The 13,506-nt window shown below is 46.4% G+C and overlaps 1 long non-coding RNA gene across 1 annotated transcript in view; it reads left to right on the top strand.

Annotated features, from left to right (window-relative positions):
- The window catches only part of LOC144145529 (uncharacterized), a 15,019-nt gene extending 6,796 nt beyond the window's left edge, over window positions 1-8,223 (top strand). Inside the window, exon 2 of the long non-coding RNA XR_013317513.1 lies at window positions 7,981-8,223. This is a non-coding gene — a long non-coding RNA (uncharacterized LOC144145529). The remainder of the gene's footprint in view (window positions 1-7,980) is intronic.
- The last annotated feature ends 5,283 nt before the right edge of the window (window positions 8,224-13,506 follow it).

Genomic DNA, 13,506 nt, shown 5'->3' with positions numbered 1-13,506 from the left:
GTACAAGTCAACTAATGCTGTAGCATTAAAACCACTGTGGCAGTGACATACTGCACCGCAGCGATGGAAGTAAGCCACTTGAAAGGGATCTCGGGAGTGCCATGGTTGCTGTTCATTGCCCAAGACGTATGATGAGACGGCACTCTCATAGTCAAGTATCTTTTGAACGCGCATCGACAGGGGCTCTCATTGCGGAAAAACGTGTCTGCAATTTCCTTTCGTTATTCTCCTCTGCAATTTCCTTTCCTTTGCCGACCAGCTATGTACGTCCTTATTCTAAACCTCTGGGTCTGCCGTGCGAAAGAGGAAGTCGGGGAGCTAGAGAGCGCACCAGAAAATGCGAGTTTTCAGTTTCGCAATACGCCCTTTTCCGGACATTGGGGGAGCGTAGCGCCCCGGCAGGGACAGCCGGTAAGGCACATATAGTTATACGGTTTGGTGTAAAAGTTGGTTTGACTCATTCAGCGATAGGTTTGAAAGCAAAGCTTTGTACCCCTACCAGCCAACGGTTCTTTCGTGCGTGCGGGACAGTAAACGCCCAACGCGCCAGAGGTGGTGGCGGCGGGGGGGGGGGGGGGGGGGGGCCGAGGGTTTCACTTACGGACCATACTGTAGATGGCACGGCAAATTTACCGAGCGTTCCCCGCGAGCCGCTTCTTCTCACCTCGGCGGTTGCGTTGGTGGGACCGTTCCGTCGGATTAGTCGTCTCCTTTAATGGCGGTCGTTTAGGGCTTGTTCTGGCGCAACGTCGCGTCTATTGCGCGCTTTCGTCGCACGGCTTGATTAACTTGTTCGACAGCACCTCCTGGGTAAACCGGACCCGAGGGAAGTTTATGGTCATACGGCAACGATAGGTCAACGATTGGTTTCTAGGGCGGGAAAACAAAATATAAGACCACATACAGACATCTGTCCGCTGGAGAAACGCTAGAGAAATGCACTGCCTGCCACAAATGCTACTACCTTTTCTAAATTGATCAATACTGATTCGGTTGTGCATTAACAGGTATTTCAAAAGGCGAAAGGGGCAGCTGCTTTTCATAAATAGCGATTATAAAAATTTTGTCAGCTCTCTCGCAATTCTCAAACTTACTAAACTAACTAGTTTAAATCGGTATAATTCAGAATCACTTAGCTCACATGCCGAATTGTTTCGGTGTCTGAACTTGTGTCGCGCGGTGGTGTAGCCCCAAGCTAGCACATCACGATAGCTAGGTTCCGCTGTTTCACCATTCGAAAGGCGCTGCTCTCCGTGTTCGTTCTCCAGACTCACGGCCGGGCTACAGCGGTGGCGTCAACGGCTCTAGCCTGGCCGTGACCGACGCTGCTGCTGCGTTCGCGACGCCGCCCTCCCCTCCCCCCTTCCCCCAACCCCGCGCCCATGAATTTTAGGTGACGTTGTATGGGCAATGGTTGCGGGTGTCGCTTAAAACTCTGCTTTCCAATCACCTTCACAGCATGGCGTGGATTGGAGCTGCTTTTTTTCTCAGACGATTTTTTTTCGTGTACTACGTCTATAAAACCTTAATTTGTTTGCGTTTGATGATACAACCTTAAAAGCAACCTAACCTACGCAACCTGTAGCGTGGTCTGCTCATGAATCGACACTTATGTACGTCTATGACTGCGTACGTGTTTTGAGCGCGCGCCCGTTTATATAGAAGCTGGTCCACCTTACCCATATAGCGCTCGCGAAAGAGCATATAGGAAGCGGGTTCAATTCGCGGCCGCGGCGACCGCTTTTCTGATGAAGGCGAAAAGCACAAACGCACGTGTGTACGAGATTTTAGCGCACGTAAAGATACTCGTATGATCAAAATTATTCCGGAGCCCTCCCGTACGGTGCGCCTCATCGCCTGCGTAGCGTCGGCGAGTTAAACGCGACAAAATCCGAAAGAGCCAGCAAAAGTTGCGAGGATGAGGAGTGCATTTTTTACCTGTTATGGTTAGCTTCTAGTCGGTTAATGAGGAATGCTTTACCAAAGCTTAAATTTAATAAATCAATCCTTTCTTGGTCTAATTGATGGCTGTGTCAGGACCAAAACGCACTGAAGTAAAGCAAATTTTACAAAAAGAGAAGGCACACTATGACGGCGATGATTAAAACAAAACGCTTCCCGTGGAACGAATAAAACGCAGGGCTCTCGCGGTACGAAGCCGACGTCTCTCCGATTGTGCCATCATCGGAATCCGGTTGCTCAGCATTTCTTTTTGGTTTATTGCGGGGGCGTCGGCTCTGGGCCTTCCCGGAGTTGAAGGCAATAAATTGCGAGTCTGTACACTCTAAACTTTTTTTCCACCCATATACTCCCTAGAGGTTCTTTTTCGCCTGTCCTCTAGTGATCCTCCTTGTAGGAGTTTTTTTACTACATGGAACAGGGAGGTTTTGTTTACCTCCTCAAAACAGGGTGTTTTTAGGTGATAGAAAGGAGGTAGTTAGGGAGTGTTAAGAAATGTTAGGGAGAATTTAAGGAGATCAAAATGGAGTATTCTTTACTTCCTCAAGGCGTTTTTAAGTGATGTTTATGGACTTTTTAGGCGGTTGAATAGGAGCTTATTATGGCTCCCTTGGGAAGTACTTATGTTATTTTAGGGGCGTTTTGAGGAGGTTCAAGGGAAGCATTTACTTCTTTTGCATGGAGTTTTACGTTTTGTAGGCCTCGCGAGGGGAGTTTTTAGGAGGTTCAAGGGAAGCATATATTTCTTTTGAATGGAGTTTTGCAAAGTTGGGGCGGTTTTGTAGGCCTTCCGAAAGGAGTTTTTTCAGGGCCACAAGGGAGAGTTTCTAGTTCCCTGCGGGAGTACTGATTTCACACGGTTTTGCTCGGTTTCAGGTTTATTTCAAACGAACTTTCGCATACAAGTTTACATGGTACATGGTGTACACAAGGAGGCTCCGAAATAAAAACTTAGGGCGACCTCCTATAAGAAAGCAAAAATGGTAAATTGCTAAAAACACGCCAGTTAGGAATGGAAGACAGCAATAGAATGCTAGTTGAACAAACCGTAGAATTAATATTACTACAAGAACTGGAAATACGCGAAAAACAAAGATAGGCGCAAACACAACCACATGGTAAGTGAAATCATTATATAATAATAGCGGATCAAGAACGAGTCAGTACTTATCAGAACTTATCAGAACGCATCAGCACTCAGTACACAAAGTGAAAAAAATGGTTGCAGTGGTTTACAACAAACAAAAAAATTTCAGTTGGTGGTGAAATGAGCGATCTGTGTGCTAGTTGAACAAACTGTAGAAACAATATTGCTACAAGAACTGGAAATACGCGAAAAACATACAGGCACAAACACAACGGCATGGTAAGTGACATCATTATATAATACTAGAGGATTGAGAACGCGTGAGTACTTATCAGTACGCATCAGTACTCAGTACACAAAGTGAAAAAAATGGTTGCAGTGGTTTACAACAACAAATTTTTTTTTCAATTGGTGGTGAAATGTGCGAGAGCTGTGTAACGATTTGATATTGAAAGGTAACGAGCATTTTGTAGATGGTAAAGGCACAAGAGATAAATGATGTAGGAGACAGACAGCAATGAGATGGCTATGGATAAATGAGTAATATAAAGAACGAGAAATATGCTGCGGAAAATACCAGTGCGTTTTGATAAAGACACAAATGCGCCAAGAAAAGTGACCCAGTCTGAGGGGTTAATTGCAAGGATATAGAACAGAATGGGTGGTATCGCGACAGCTTCTTCAGAGTCAGAAGAAAAAGCCATGTAATTCGTGTTTTTCCGATAATTTTGAGTTGATTCATTTGGCACCAGTTGCCAACATTATTTAGATAATTGTTTCAAGTTATATTAGTTGGTTAATATTATTGCTTCACTAAAAGATAGCTGTATTATCAGCATACAGAAGGGCCCATCAAATATCCCCTGTTCAGTAAAAAAAAAGAAAACGTCAGAAACATAATACGAAATTCTTGAAACTACTATCCAATGATTACAGGATTGAAAACAAATAAAATATTGGTGAGGGATATTGATGCGATAAAAGTTAATTAGTTCTAAATCCTTCACACGTGGTTTGGTGCTGGCAAGGTCCAAAAAGGCATGTTCCACAAACGTTAGAGCTCTGTGTGCCTTCTTGGGATATTGAATGTTGAAAACCCAGAACGATGCAAACAGACTACACAGTCCTCCCAGTAAAGATGATGCAGTCAAGACACTCTGGCCATCGATGCGGAGGCTAATTTCCCATTTCGCGGAATGCAGGCAGGGAGTCAAAGGAACATCTACCTGAAAAAGAAAAACAGAAAAAAAAAATGCCCCACATGTAAAATTCAAAACAGACACTATGGTTAAACGAACTTGATAATTCGGCACAGTAATAAAATTGTTATGCCAGGTTCCCTGCGAATTTCAGTACTTAAATTATGAATGCAAAGGCTTCATAAAACCAAGTGCCAGTACATTAACCATCGTGGCTTTTGCAGCAATAAAAAAGATATTACTTCCGCACAATATACTCGAGCACAACTTTAAATGACAGTGAAGTTGAAATGCAAGCATCTCTAGGTTGATAGATTAGCTCACGGGGAACACTATTATACCCCTCTTACACCTGGCATTTTTTTTTAAATAAGGTTGAAACTAGCAAAAACACGTTTTCACCGGAAGGGCTTAAGTGGCCTGACGCGCACAACTTCTTTCTTGGCTGCCGCTGGATGGTGCTACTCGTCCATACTTGGGGTGGCAGTACCGCTTTCCAAGGGAGCATGCGAGCTACGCATGAGAAAATCGTTCGACGCCAAAACTTGCGAGGCCTCAAAAGGCCAATGTTCTTCTTCAGTGAAGCGTAAATACTGATCACAGGTCCAATGGAGAAACATTTTGCTTAGTGGTCTCGAACGGCAAATGACAGGGGAGTTTGGGGAAGCATGAGCGATTTGACCGGAACTGACCAAACTGCTTGGTACGTGGTAATGTTGTATTCAGTTGCTTGTATACTGCTATTAATCACCGCTGCTTCACTTGCTTCCGGTTTATCCTGATGCAAATAGCGACTGCAGTCGTGTGTGCGTCACGCTTGATGAGCAGTTGAACAGTGATTTCTCAGCACTTAAGGCATCTTGGTACTAAATCAATGCTAAAATGGCTATGCGGATGTCCGACTTCCGTTTGAAATCAACTTGCTGGTTGTCTTCAATGACCCTTTAACAACAAGTTACCCTTATGCCTCATCACAGCAACCGATTGTTCCTCCGTGTGGTGCAAAGTGTGTTACTGTGAGTATTTTCAACGCGAAACGAACCGTTTCTGTGAGATGTAGGACTGATTCTGCTATTAATTACTGCAGTGACAACAAGCGATGAAAGAAAATTCTGCCATCTCCACGAAGTGAATGATGATGAGAGGGGCGAATCTAAAATGCTTATCAGCAGACAATGTGACGCATTAAGTGCAAGCTGCTTTCATGGTGTGTGCATTGACATTAGGATATGGCCCCCTGGCAGAATGATGCGCTGCGCGAGATTTTGCCGTACCTAAAAGGACAGGCAACTCATTTTTACAGAGTATAGGATCTGTAAAAGGGTTGCGAGTTGGGCGAGTTCGTAATTATGCATTGCGAAAAACAAACTGCACGCAAATTAACGAGGACAAGAACACATGAAAACGGCAAAAGCGCACACTCGCAACTAGTTTATTATTGCACAATTCAAAGCTTTAAATGCCCAAGCGCCCAATTGCCGCGCCCCCAGTGCGTCACAGTTCTCGGCGCACTCAGCCGAAAATACTAAAAAACCGTAACAACAAAACCACAAAACGAACTTTGAGGCGCACGAAAGGCGAAAAATCAGCAAAGATAACCGCATCATACATGGATTAAGACCCCCCTCCCACCCCCAACACGCATTCCCAGAAGCACCGAAATAGCGCTCAATGTGCGTCTAAATATGCGACTTCTCGATTAAGCAGGGCGATAGAGGGATGATTGACACATTCGGAACCAGCTTTTCTGATGTGGCTGGCTTCTACAATTTCTCGCGTTTGCTGGTTCTTATGTCGCAAAAGGATGGCTGTGCGCTCAAACACAGGGACACAATCAGGTCTGCATGCGCGGCAATGAGAAGATAAGTGGCTCAGGTCACGTTGAAAAATGAAAATATATATATATATATATATATATATATATATATATATATATATATATATATATATATATATATATATATATATATATATATATATATACGGTACTTTTAGACGTCGTACGCTCGAGTTTGTGACAACGTACCCGTGTGCGGCTCTTTCCTGAAGTTCGGAGAAATGCAGGCGGGTTGTGTTATATTTCTCGTCTTGCATTACGCTTTCTTTTATATATTAGCGCGCTCTTCCCCGACCTCTCTACCTTCCTTACCGCTTCCGTCTGACTGCGCTGATTCTCGCCAGCACGAAGTAACCGTCACGTTGCTTTGGAACGACGCCGCGCGCGACAAACGATTTTACCTCGAATGCCCTGTTACAAACCAGCCTACAAAAGAATGCGAACGCATACCCCAAAACCCACAAACAAGTAAAATAATACGAGTGTGCGCTTTTTTCTTTGCCCGTGCGCGTACGAGCGGTGAGCGGCACGGGTACCCGGGTACTTCGCTGTTAACCCTATCCAAACGTTTGACAAACGTATCGACTGATGAAAGACCACTTGCCAGCGAGCTGTCCACACCTGTCGCCGTATCCAAATGCTGTTTGCGGCCGTTCCTCGTGTGACAGGGGCACATGAAAATCTTTCCACCAAATGGCACTACTAGTCCTTCACAAATAAGAAAAAACGACGGCCCAAGGAGAGGCTTGAAGCTCCGGCCGCGCCGAGTCACCGGCCGCGCTGCGTTGATAGCACAGAGGTTGTATACATCCGGGCAGCCAGTCGTGCCGCCAGGGCAAGTTGAGTCGCTGCAGTCGGGTGCGTTGGCGCGCTGGCACGGGAATTTAAATCATCTATGTATGCGCAAGCAAGCGAAGCAGATGAACGTTGCAATTGTTTGCAACGGCGAGAACTGCCTCTTCGTTAGCAGCAGAGTTTGACACCACCTATCGCCAAAATAAACAGATTGAGACAACACGGCCGCGCTCTCTGCCTGTGATCGCGCTGGTTGAAGCATCTATACGGGTATACGTACGGTATTGGTTTTGTAGCTGCGTGCAACCGTTGCGTCCTGCTTACTCGTTCTAATTAGCATTAGGCGACGGTTGAAGTGCTGGTGCACGGAGACAACAGAAGACTAACATGGCGACCGCCCGCTTGAGATGATTACCTCAGATAGGGCATTTATTGTGGACGTGGTAGTATACAAGGAACCGAACGCCATCTCACAAATGGTGTTAAGTCGTTCTAAATCCTCCCTTTTGCTACCCGGATGGGCAACGGTACTACCGTGGAGGTTCGTCCACTTCTTTAGATCATGCCTAGGGAGTACATTTTTTGCTATAGGTACTTTTCAGGGCACATTACTTGATTAAAACTCCATTTCCGGCTAGTTTGCGTTTACAGTGATATTACGTGCCACCTCTTTATTCAAACTACCTCTTTAGGGCATTATCTTTTCAAAGTTGAAATACCCTCCGTCTAACGACGACGACGGTCTCACGACGACGATGGGTGGGAAATGGGCCCTCAGCTTTTTTGTGAGTGAATGTCTTGCTGTCGTCTGAGTTTGTACTTTGACTGGCAGGCCATTTCCACTTTGATCGTTGAGGCTAGAGGTTTGACTCTTCGGCTGTTTGCACTTTGGTCATTCATGTTTGACTTTTACTGCAGTAGCTTTGGCTTTGGTACTTTGCCATTTGACTTTTTCACGCAAAAAAACTTCGTGTTTTAACCCTCATTGTCGTTAGAATGAGGGGATTTAAAATTTTTCATATTGGTAGTTTTTGTGACCCTGTTCTAGATATGTCGTACCTGGGACTTGGCATGCTCACAAATATGTATGTTTGCTTTTTCAGTGCAATCCCAACGTAAATGCCACGCGAAGCGGTTGCAATAATGGATGCACTTGCTTCAGAAGAGGCGACTATCCGAAGCACGGCTATTGTTTCGATGCAAACTTTCGACTCCCAGCTTGGTTCATTCACCTTTACCAGGTTGGGCAGCAGCGGAGATACCGCGTTCCGCCGGGAGAAGAGTAGTCATGCACTATTTTCACACGAACTTTTATGTAAGAGAGAAAATAAAAGTTGTTGTTTTCAGTGGTTGCACTGTGGTTCTTTCTGTTTTCAAGTTTTAAAATAGGTAATATGACGTGGATAAGGAGAAGTTAGGGAAGACACCAAAATCCAAGCAGGGAGGATACGGGTTCACTCGGAGGCACAAAATTGGTTCTCTTGGTGCAGGATAGGAATGGGTGGGCGCTCATGGGCATGCATATTTGTGACATGTTGTATATTTTTGATCTTTCGAAATCAATAGCAGTGAGGTGTCAGCTATGATGTCGTCATCTTAAGTAGGCAATGTGTTGTAAAAATTTGGCTTGCTCCCGAAGTACCGAAGTAATGTGTCAGGAGACTTGGACGCTGGTAGGTAACGAAATGAATATGAAATGCCCCTTGGGTATGAGGGGGTGCACAAAAGGTTTGAATGCTGCACATTGACTAAGTTAGAACATAGAACTCGACTGATGCTCGACAAACGTAGGCAAAACGTCCATACAGTTTGGTCTACAACACCATTACAGTTTGCAGTATAATCTTAGTCGACAAAGGGTAGAGGGAATCGGCTATGTGAATGCGCTTTGAATCTATTTCCCCAGTTGTGGTGAACGTGAAGCAGCATGCAAAGCGAGGAAACTATTGGGTTAGTGGTGCCCCCCTAAATCAATCTGCAAATTACTTAAACGTATGACATGTCATTAGTATAAACAAGTTCGAAAGGACAGTTTCACATCCTTCGTAATAGATACCGCTATGATCGATTCCAACTGACAATATTTGGGCATTCATGCAATAGATAACCCTTGTTTCCACTGAAAAGCGGATAATATTTTGGTTTTTGCAACCTAGGTAATTTGTTTTGTCGAAACAACTGAATATTTTTTACGCGAAATACAGGTGCTGCTCTCCAACTTTTGAACACAAAGAAGTTGACTCCCCCTTCGCGCTGCGCATGGCGGACGGGGCCGCCGTATACTGTGCATAGATTGCTCCACGCGGTCCTTCTTTTTTGGAAGGGATTCGGGATGACCAATGCGCGGTGGTCCTTGGGCAATATGGGTGTTTACGTAGCTCCTGCAGGGGCTCTTATGGCCGCGCTCGGGGCCGCTCGCCGATCGCCTCTGGGGCTCTGTATTACGCGGGTGACCCTCAAGTTACATGCATGCTGATCGCTTTCACGTGTCGCGTAGAAAGCGGGCGTAGTTGTTTCCACCGAGGCGAGTGAACGGCACGTAGAGAGGTCTGCTTGGGTATGTTTATCCACTGATGTTTTATTTTTGTGCCGACCTCTTGGATGGGTATAATTTCCGGAATTTTAGATTAAGTATAGACATAAAGTATAAGGGCGTCGCTTTTACTCCCGAAAGTTCCCTATTAAAGTAGTAGAAATATTGTGCAGCGAGATCAGAAAGATCCGGAAGAGGTCGCGACATTGCCTGAGGGGCCATTATTGCCCCGATCGTAACCTTTAGCTGAGCGATCTCTGTTTTCAAAGCCACTAACCTTGCTTGAATATCAGGAGTGTTTCATGGAGATAAGTGTACTCAGATTTTTCGCTCCGCGAGGGCGTGCTGGCAAGCGTCATCGACAGTTACGAGTCTGTGATACTCCCGCTAGACGGCTCTGATGCCTGTGTTGCGGGTCTCTTAGGGAATGGAGGCGTGGCGGTGGGTGCTTGTGAGCTCGGCACAACAGTTAATTTAGGATAATTGCGCTGCCAGTAGTAAAATAGGTAAGTAAATACCTTGAAAAAGTGTAGACTAACGCCTAAAACCTCGATGGATAGTTACCGCAGTATGCAAAAGTGAGAGCGGCACAACAAACGGCTCACTGCCTCACCGAACGATTGCTCAATTGGAAATTACAATACAAAATTACACAAAAGAATTCGGTAAAAAGAAATGGCACCGCATCTGTACCAGCGCAAGGGTGCGCTACGTATATGAGGAAAACCTGGACTTACACTGAACACCCCTTCGACCTTCAAAACAACAAAACGGATCAGACCCGTGTCATTCAAAAACTCGTCAATCAAACAGCTGGCAAAATCTACCAACTTTTGGATCGCTTTAGGTCAATCTGCATCCGAGATGATGCGAGAGTGGCTCACCAAGACTGGAAGAGAGAAGAAAACGAAGTGCGCCCCTTCAAAACGTCATGACAGGTTCACCCTACGGTCCAGACGCAGTCAATAATAAAGTTATTATAAACGCAGACGATATATCCATCGCTTTATTATTGAGTATTGCAATCATTAAGGAATTATCACGCTACCTATGCAGTGGCGCACAGATAAAATACCCTTTATCGACAGGCCCGTTAAGGCTATGGACCTAGACCATCTCAGACCAAAATCCCTTACATCCTGCTTTGGAAAAGTCCTCGAGCGCATTATGCTAGCTTGGCTTACCTGGCACGTTGACCACATGGATGCACTAGCGTGCGAAATATAAACACTGTCCCTCCAAGTTGTCGACGCAAGACCTATTGCTGGAATTATCCAGGGAAGTTGTACGGGTGACCAGCCAAGTTGACAGCACAGTACTGCTGGCACAAGGCGCAAAAAAAATTCGCTCCAATCCACGCTCTGAAGGTGGTTGGAAAGCAAAGCATAAAATGACGCCCTCAATAACTGCGCAAACGACGTCACTTGAAATTACACACGTGACTCTACAAAAAGTGAAACCAGAGGTTCTTCCAGCCGTTACCTGGAATTCGCGTGAGTGGCGTCGCGAACGTAGCAGCATCGTGCACGGCCGGGGTAGAGCAGCGGATGTAGTGGCTGTAGGCCGGCCGTGCGTTCGCGGAAAGAAAACAGAGAGGAGCGTCTTTCGAAAGGTGAGACAGCGGAACCTAGCCATCCTGCTGTGCTCCGGGCTACACCACCGCGCGACACAAGCGCAGTCACCGAAATAATTTGTCATTTGAGCTTAGTGATTCCCATTTTACCTATTTAAACTAGTTGGCCTAGTAAGTTTCAGCATTGCGAGAAAGCTGAGGGGAACTTTTGTAATAGCTATTTCTCAGATCCTTTCGCATTTTGTAATACTTCCTAAAACACAACCGAATTGGTATTCACGAATTTAGAAAACTGATTACCATTCGTGGCAAGCAGTGCGCAAAAGGTAGTGTTCCTCTTGGGGCCAGATGCGTGTATGTGGTGTCTACTTTTTGTTTTCCCGCCCGGCAAACCAAGACTTAACGTATCTTTGCCGTACGACCTCTTCATTCCGTCGGGTCCGTGTTACTCAGCCGGAGCTTTCAAAAAAGTTAATCAAGAGTGCTAAGAAAGCGCGCAATGGACGCGAAGCAGCACCAAAACAGGCCCAAAACAACTGTCGCTAAAGCAGATGACAAAGCCGTCCCACCGACGCACCCGAAGGAACGAGCAGTCACCTGCATGCGAAGAACGCTGGTTAATAGCGCCCTATCGTCGCGCCATGGAACTCCGTGAGGGAAAAAGCGCCCTCCCTATCCCCAGCCCCATTGGGAGTTTCTTTTTCCGCACGCCACGAAAGAACCGTTGGCAGGTAGATGTAAAAAGCGTTTCTTTAAAAAGAAGTTTTGTGAAGCCGAAATGTTTTACGGCCTGCACAACACTATTCAGACAGAAGGTAATAAGACCGAAAGAAAATAAGCGTGTTTCATGCTTTGGCAAAGCATGAAAATAAACTGAAATATTGCTACATAACTCTCATATTGCTTAATTTTTTTGATAAACATTTCAGTTTTGCCCTGATACTGGTAAATGCATTCTTACAATACTAGATTAAATACATCATGCAGTGGCGAGGCAAAAGAAATACCCCAAGGCTAACACAATTTGCTCCAGCAACCCAAGGGGTATGCTTGCTGTGTACCTAGCCTGTGACAAGCCCTGACGTGACAACTTCTCAGTGCTGGACTCAGTGCTTCTTATGGGGTGGAAATGCCATGAAATAACATGCGATCAATGGCCTGGCCGACCCAGCCTCCGCTGCGCTACCAGCCAGCTGGCCGTGTGCTTCTCGTAGCACTATCGTTTTCTCGGGCTGTAGAGCGGCCCTGTCTCTGAGCGAGAACCTGCACATCAAAATTCTTACAATCATAGAATGGACGTAATATAATTACCAGTAAGCCAGCTTGCTTCCTGCTTGCACATCTTTCCCTTCCACTCACGATCCGCTGACTTCATAATTCATACAACTTTCAAGGAATGTTAAATTTGCTTGATTATTTGTCCTTTCCTCTGAGGTCTAAGCTCTTGCGATAATTACTATTAATTTGCAACGCACCATGGATATGCTCGGTTCGGGTTCGGGCGCACAACAGGTGGGGACGTGCGCAACACCCTGTCTCGCCGCGTTGGGTTCGCGCTGATCAACAGTCGGTTCGCGCGCAAGAACAGGTGGGGGCGCTCGCATCGCGCTCTCTCGCCGCGGTCGGTTCGCGCTTAAACCACATATGTCGTTCGCGCGTGCTCCGATCGCTAACATCTGTGGCGTGATCGTGACGTCAACATCACGCGTTCGTGTGGTGGCGCGATTTTGACGCTATAACACTCTCTCACGAGGGGCATTGGATTGAATTCGATTGGATTGGCTTGGATTGGCTTGGCTTGGCTTGGATTGGATTGGTTTGGATTTGGATTGGATTGGAATAAAGTGGATTGCGTTGGATTGTGTTGCGTCATAACCGCGCCACGTTGCGTCATAGCCGCTCCACGTTGCGTCATAGCCGCGGCAGGGGGTTCACGGCACGTTTCACGTTTCAACAGCGACTTCATCGACAATGTCTACGCTGGAAGACAACAATTACAACAACAACCAATTCGTAATCCATACGACTTGCAGGCGCGCCCCCGCGGAAATGCTCTGCATTTGATCGTGCCCCTCGCGAGGGGGATGTTTTTTATGTAAACGACATCTGCTCCCCGGAAATCAGGTACCTCGTGACACTACAGAAGCCACCTGCTGACCTCGTTGAGCAGATCCAGCTGCCGACCCTAGGACCCGGTGCGTATGACGACTTGAAGGCCGCTGTCCAAAACCACTACGGTATAGAAACGCCTTTGACCACACCACCACGCCTTTCAACGGCATCCGTGGATTACACGTCGCCGGCAGGTCCACCCTCACCTGACCAACAAGCGCAAGCCCAGACTACGACTTGCGGCACTTCCAAATTGGCTTTTCACTTAGCCAACTCGACACAACACCATGGCGCAGTCCCACACGTGGGGCTGCTACACCCTACACCAACTCGTACCATCCTCCACTCCCAGCCTCGTCCACCAGAGGTTTCCCCACAACCCGGACGCTACCTCGCCGACGACCAGGACCG

Source organism: Haemaphysalis longicornis, unplaced genomic scaffold (assembly GCF_048455015.1).
Source record: "Haemaphysalis longicornis isolate Haplotype H1 unplaced genomic scaffold, Haemaphysalis longicornis Haplotype H1 scaffold_7, whole genome shotgun sequence".
Lineage (NCBI taxonomy): Eukaryota > Metazoa > Arthropoda > Arachnida > Ixodida > Ixodidae > Haemaphysalis > Haemaphysalis longicornis.
The sequence above is the reverse complement of the archived record's forward strand: the minus strand, read 5'-3'. Positions and strand labels throughout refer to the sequence as shown.